The sequence below is a fragment of the Lipotes vexillifer genome, unplaced genomic scaffold (genome assembly GCF_000442215.2).
Source record: "Lipotes vexillifer unplaced genomic scaffold, Lipotes_vexillifer_v1.1 scaffold496, whole genome shotgun sequence".
Taxonomy (NCBI): Eukaryota; Metazoa; Chordata; class Mammalia; order Artiodactyla; family Lipotidae; genus Lipotes; species Lipotes vexillifer.
Genome location: NW_006786690.1, coordinates 524,484 through 531,449, shown reverse-complemented (window position 1 = coordinate 531,449; position 6,966 = coordinate 524,484). Strand labels below are relative to the sequence as shown.

Sequence of the window (6,966 nt, the reverse complement as noted above, 5' to 3'; positions counted from 1 at the left end):
CAGGGAGGGGTGGGGGGGGCGAGGGGGCTGCAGGGGGTGCGGGGGAGGGGGGGCGGGAGGCAGAGGGGCAGGCGCCTGCCGGAGGACCATGTGGACGCTGGGAGGGGTCTTGGCGTTGGTTTTCTGAAAGCTGCAGAGAAACACAAGAGAAGAGGCAGAAGTCAGCGGCAGGGACAGACCCTGAGCTCCGGGAACAGGGAGGCTAAAAGCGGAACCTCCACCTGGTTCCTACCAGGATTCTGAGAGAAGGGAACTGCATTGTTCCTTCTCCCAGAAAATTCCAAGTGGCCCCATCCATGAGCCTCCGGACTGCTTCTGGTCTGCTCTGAGCTCACTTCCCCCATCCGTAAAATAGGTGTGTGTCCAAGGCCCACACCACTGAGAGGTAAAGGATGTGCTGGATGAGGAACCGGGATTCCAGGCAGTGCAATCTGTTCAGAACTTGAGCTCCTGAGTCAGACACAGCTGAATTCAAAGGCTAGCACCACCATTTAATAGCTCTGTGACCTTGGGCAAGTCAGTGAATCTTTGTGAGCCTCAGTTTACTCATCTGTAAAAAGGGGATAACAGAACTATCCCGTAAATCTGTTGGGAAGGTTCAGTGGTTTGAGGCAGATTAAGCCTGGTCCATAAATGTGTCATAAATGATTCTAATTAGTACTAGTCATCATCTTCATGGGGCCTGGGCCAGCTAGGCTCCCCAAGCCTCGGCTTCCTCATGTAACAGTTCGTGTAGTAATTCCTCCTACCTAGGCTGTTCTGAGGAATGACATAATGCGAAGCCAGGGCCTTAGCACAGCACAGGTGTGAACCAGCGCTTTAATTTCTTCCAAATCCAACCTTCTCCCCATTCCCTATCAATGTCATTCTGTTCCTTAGAGGGGTGAGGTGATGAGGAAGTCTGTCTGAATAAAGAAATTGCCCAACACAATGCCATCTGTGTTTGGCTGCACCCCGCCTTCCTGAAGCTCAGAAAATCTCGAGTCCCCAGTCCCTACAATCACCAGACAATAGAGATCTCAAGTACCCCCTTTCCCTAGAGAGTCGGTCCTAATTATGTTTGCAGGGCTCTGGGGACCTGACTCCCTATCCAGACCCCTAGCTTTGCTGGGGTGAGTGGGAAGATGCCCAGTGGGAAAGGGGTGGGCTCAGTTATTCTCAAGACCTCCAGTCGTTAGCCTGGCTCTTTTAGAGCTCTGTCCTCTTCTCAGAGCCCTGAAATTCATGTCTCCTACATCGGGTGAGTGACCAACCCACCAAAATTAAGGGGCAGGCATAGGGGTCCTAAAACCACCTTCTGAGACTCCTCAGCAAGCCATCCACCCTCCCCCACCACTGCAGGAACCAGGAGGCCACAGAAAGCCTTCCCTCTCTTGTCCTCTTTCTTGGCTTCCCTTTCCAACGGGGCCACATTTAAATTCTGCTCAGCCTTGGCTGCTGTCTGCTGGGCAGTCAGCCCCCGGGAAGACTTTTGTCCCGAGGCTGGATTTGCCAGGACTCCCCTCAGGGAGCCAGGTGGGCTCCTGGGAGGTGGGACAGCACCCCATCCTGGTGCCTCAGACCAGGTGGCATGCAGAGGCATGAGGGGGAGGGTAGGAGCTGCATCTTTGTTAAGCTCTCAGGTCTCCTGCTGGTGAGGGGAGGATGGAATATTAGCCATAGGGGTAAGAGGTGTGCTTGTTAGGGCGACAGCTGTCTTACAACTGGGGTGATGGGGAGAAAAGCTGTATTGCAACTGGGGTGATTGGGGCAGGGGATACAGTTGGGGTGCGTGTCAGTTCTCCAGTTAGGGTGATAAACAGGGTGGGGGGACAGATTCAGCTGGAGGGCTGGGGGCATCTATCTGTAGGACAGCTTTACTGCAGTTGAAGAACAGCTGCCAAGCTAAGGAACCTCTGTTGGGGTGACAGATATGGTGTATTGGAGTGACAAGTGAGGGGGAGATTTAGGACGGGCAGCTCCAAAATACTTAGCAAGCTAACTGTGCTGAACCCCAGCCTTCCCTGCTCCCCTTAAGGGCCCCGGGGCAGGCTGGGAGCCTCTGCACAAATCCCTGTCACCCCCGCCCCCTCCAGCCCTTAGCCACTGCCAGTGACCCTCTCCAAGCCAGGTCTCCATGGTGATCTCAGCCCAGCAGGCAGCTCCTGCCAGAACCATTCCCGTGGTGCCCGCGGCCAGGCAGCAGGGAGGCTTTCTCACCCTCTGCTAAGCCACCGCTGTCTCACCTTCCTCCTCACACCGCCCTCCCCAGCTTTCATGACTTGGCCAGAATCTGGGGGGATGGTGGGGGGGGTGGGGGATGGGGAGAGAATCAGAGCCAGAGGTTCCTGAGCCAGGGAGAAAGCAGAATGCTATGGCCATGCAGAACCCTGACTTCACCAGGTTCAACTCGCCACGGAACAGAGGCAGTGCTGCCGGGCCAGGTGGCCCAGTGCTGGGCACTGGAGACAAAGCAGAGAGCAAGACGGATCTGGCCCCTGCCCTTGAGGGGCTCACAGAGCACAGAGGGAAGCAAAGCGGACCCCAAACCAGGCGATCACACGCAGGGAGATGGGGGTGTGTCAAAAGGAGCCCTGGGGGACTCGGGGAGCACAGCGGGGGAACCTCACCCAGCTTTGGTGAGAGGGACTGTGGCTCTTCAACACACCGCTGAGCCCGGCGCCCAGCACATGCTGGGGTCAACAAGGTGTGCCGACTGAACGAAAGAGCCGTGACCGGTCTAAGTCCAATCGGCGAGTCAAGGTCCAGGTCAGGTGTTGCACATCTCCGGACGCCTCCTCAGACCGCCCTGTTACCATAGCTACTGGGGCACTTATCATTCCCTTCCCCGTGCTCCTCCTGGGCAGAGACCTGCGTGGGGTACCTCCGTATCCCCCATGCCAGCATGTGGCTGGCGCCCCAGGACACCAGCCATTGTTCACGAGACTTAACCTTTTAGTGCCTCCATAATGAAGGACTGCACGTTCCAGAGTCTCATGCTGCAGTAGTTTTACCATCTGTGAGGCCAGGGCTTTAAGTGGTCTCTGCCTGTCAGTGGGCGCTGGCGCTGGGGGTGCCAAGGGAGAGCTGAGCAGGGATTTAAAATGCTGCAGATCACATATAAATCAGGTTGTCCAAAGAGAGCTGCTCTCCCTGGCAGAAGGAGCATTCATTCAAGCAACCAGCAGACATGTATTCATAGCCACTAACTGCCAGGCCGTGCGCTAAGGTCTAACCCCACCTTCTAGTCTCTACCCTCCAGAAAGGGGTCTCAACATCAAACAAGGCAGTGGAGCAGAAGGCAAAGAGTGCATGAGGATTTGAGAGATGGATATGCTGTGTGACCTAGGGCAAGTCCTTTCCCTCTCTGGGCTTCAGTTTCTATGTAAAATAAGGGGGTTGAACAGGGAATGGCAGAGATCTTCAGGCACTGAGATAAGAGCACCAAAGACAAGGGGTCAGCGACAAATCACAGCTGCCCAGGGAGGCTGATCCAGCCCTCTGATGTCTTCAGGCAAAGTCAGGCTTTTGAGCCCCTTAAATGTGGAGAGGATACTGCTTCCCTGAGGCCCAGACCACACCTGACAGATGGAGGTACCCTCTGGACCCAGAGTTCTCTGAGGCAGTGCTCAGAGATGAAGCTTCCAATTGCGGATGGATAGGCTGTGGCATGTGGGTGGGTGTGTGGCTCTCCTCTTCACTCCAGGGAAGTTTTTCAAAATCTGTCCACCAGTGACTAGAGGCATTCCTTAAACTCTAGCTCTGCCAGTCATCCCCTCCTTAGAGATCTTCTCCTGCCTCCCCCACTGAGGGGCATAGAGAGGGGTGCTAGTGGGACCAAGTGGGGCTTACATCCATGGTCGCCCACCAAGCTTGTGTGACCTTGTGCGTATCTCTCACCTCTCAGAGCCTCACGCTCCTTACCTGTCCTGGGAGGAAGGCTATACACGCCCCCACCCGAACACCCACACTCTCCACCCTCCTGATTGGAGATGCCTATATAAGGACAGGCATCTGTCCCACATCTGGGTATGTGTTGGGCATGCAACTGAGCGGAGGCTGAGGAAGTGGCGAGAACATGGAACTGGGTGATCCCCGAGGGACCTTCCTGGCTCTACCTTTCCGGGCTTCCCTGCCTGGGTGGCTCTGTGTCTTTGGGCGAGTCCCTCTTCCTCTCTGTAAACTGGAAGGCACTGAATTTACAGAACTCCAAAAGCCCAGTTAGCCTGAGTCGGAACTGGTTTATTTACACACCCCTCCCCTGCCTCATCCTTAGGAGCGCATCTGATAACAGTAGGGTTGAGAGAAACCAGCTCATGCCCCGTTGCCCGATGCCTAGCCTTTTCTCTCACAATTCTCCCTAGTCTACGTGCCCTTCTTTGACTCCAGGAAAAAAAAAAATCCTGACCCTTGAAGTGTCCCCGGCATGATGAGACACTGGGGAGACAGGGACAGTGCACAGAGATGAGTAGCACAGAGATGAGTAACCAGCCTAAAGGAGCTGATGGCATGGTGAGGAAAACATTCCCGGGAAGGGCTGTCATGGATGCATAAAGGGCTGGAGATTAATTGCGCCTGGGAAGGATCCTGGAACGCTTCTTGGAGGAGGCAGTGTCTGAGTGAAAGATAGGAAATGACAGGTGGGAGATGGATGATGACTAAGAAAGGGCGGCCCAGGCCAGGGAACAGCTAAAGCAAAGACACAGGGCACACTGGGGAAAGGGCCTGGAAAGCTCCCTCCCGATCCCACAGTATAGAGCTGGAAAGGGAGGCTGTGTGAGCAGGAGGTCGGGGCTGAAGCAGCAGCCTTGAATACCCAGAATACCAGGTTAGGAAGTCGGGCCTTTATTTTGGAGGCAAGGAGGCTGGTGAGGGGAGGAGGCAATCAAAAGGTGTTAAGCAATGAAGTCACAAGAGCAGACATGTTTTAATCAATTCATCCAGTAAATATTCTGGGGGGGAGAGGGAGGTTGCTCCAGACACCATGCATCCCAAAATGCTGAGGGACATTCGGCAGCCACAATGGGGGCTGTGGGCTCAGGAAGCGGGGGCAGGTGTTGGGGCAGAGACCTGGCACGCATTGGCTGTGCTGACCCAGGTGGCTGAGCTAGGGCTATAGCTGCCGAAGCCTCAAATTTGTTCTAGACCCATTTTCTGCCCCCCACCACCCGGCCCCCCGCAGGAAGCTCTTGCTGTCTGCCCTGCCCGTGGTTCAAGAGGGTGGTCCCTGGCATTTCCGGTGGGAGCATTTCAGTCCCTCCCCTGGAGAGTGACGCCCACATGGAGGCTTGTAATGAACACCTGTTTCAAGGCTGTAAACTCCATGAGGGCAGGACACTGCTCATCTTGTTCAGTGGTACCTTTGGTACCAGATGCAATGCCTGGCCCGGGGCAGGCGCCTGGTTCATGCTGGTTGAACACAGAATTAACCTACTTCCTCCTGCCCTCCAGCACGAACAGAGGGCACTATGGCAGCAAAAGTCAGGATGACAAGGAGGGCAAATCTGCTGGGAGAGAAATCATGATGTATTACAAAGTCACAAGGCAATCTTCTTTCAGATTATCTGTACCGAAAGAGAGGACTGCTGTGGATAACTGTGTGTGGACAGAGTTTCTAGCTGACCTGGGTCATTTAGGAGTCTGGGTCCTGTTGCCCAACAGGCTTTAGGTCCCTTGGTGTGGGGTCTGTGACTTACCTTGTCTCTGGACCGCCCAGGGAGGACTCAGCCCCACTGTTAAGGCATATAACTAGGTGGTATTTCACAGCCTCCTGCCAAAGGCCCCAAACCCAGACTAGAATACAAGCTCCTTGCTAGAAGGGAAGCAGGAAGAGCAGGTGAAGGAGTGCTGGCTACAGAGTCCTGAGCTTGGAGGAAAGGGTCAGAGGTGTGTGACGCGCACAGTCGGTGGGGAGGTATTTTATTCACCCATCTACCAACCACTGATTACATGCTTCCTGTGTGCCAGGGACAGGCTAAGTGCTTCACGGGTAATCTGATTTAATTCTCACAAGAGACGCAGTGAGGTGACGTGACTCACCAGGTCACACAGCTGGTAAGGGATGGAACCGGGCTCTGCAAGGAGGCCTGTTTGTGCCCACAGGCATGCTCCAAGCCACCACCCTCCAGTTTCAGGGCCTTGCTCCCTTGGGTTCTTCTGGGTCCACAGGGATGTGGGGAGATGGGAGAGGAGGAGCGTGAGAGGGCATGCTCATGGAGAGATTATATTTCCAGGAAATGAGGGCTCAGCACAAGAAGGCCTGGCCTGAAAATGGCTGCAGGAGAGGCAAGAGATAGGATTGGAGGGAGGATAGCCCCAGAGAGTGGGAAGAGGAGCCCAGGAGAGGCAGGGCAGGCCTGGCTGACCCCTGACATGAGGGCCTCTCGCCTAGGGCCAGAGGCAAGATCAGGTGACCTCTTGAGGTTTCAAGACATGGAGAGACAAAGCCCAGAGCGGCCAGTGCCTGGCCCAGGTCCGGGCATGCCTGCTGACCCTGGCTGGTTGGTGGCCTTGGAAGCCGCCTTCTGCTCCGGTGAGGCCCCAGCTGGTGTAACCTTGGAGGACCTGTGACATTTCTCTTGGCCTCAGGTCCAGGCCTGAGAGGGAATAGGGAGGAGAGGGGGGACTCGAGATCCCTAAACACCTTGGAGGGCCCTTCCCACCCTCCCACCCTTTCCCCAGGGTCTGGAAGGGCTGATCCTAAGCCGTGAGGGCCCAAGGTGGAGCCAGTCTGTCTGGCTCTGCATTCCATCTAAGGGACTAGAAGATGTTTGCGGGGCCCAAGTCTCCCTCACCCCCCCCACCCCCCCCCCACCCCGGCTCCACTTCCCTCTCTGTCCCATCAACTCAGCTCCCAGACCACTCAGGTGCCCCATTCCCCACTCTGGCTCCTCCAAGCTTTCTTCTTCTAATTCACGCTGGGATGTGACCTGCCCTGGCTCACCGTTTCCTCAGCCTGGAATGCCCTTCTCCCCCCCCCCCCCCCGC

The 6,966-nt window shown here is 55.8% G+C and overlaps 1 protein-coding gene across 1 annotated transcript in view; it reads right to left on the bottom strand.

Moving 5' to 3' along the window:
• The window catches only part of AHDC1 (AT-hook DNA binding motif containing 1), a 16,544-nt gene that overhangs the window by 1,114 nt on the left and 8,464 nt on the right, over positions 1–6,966 (bottom strand). The window lies entirely within an intron of this gene.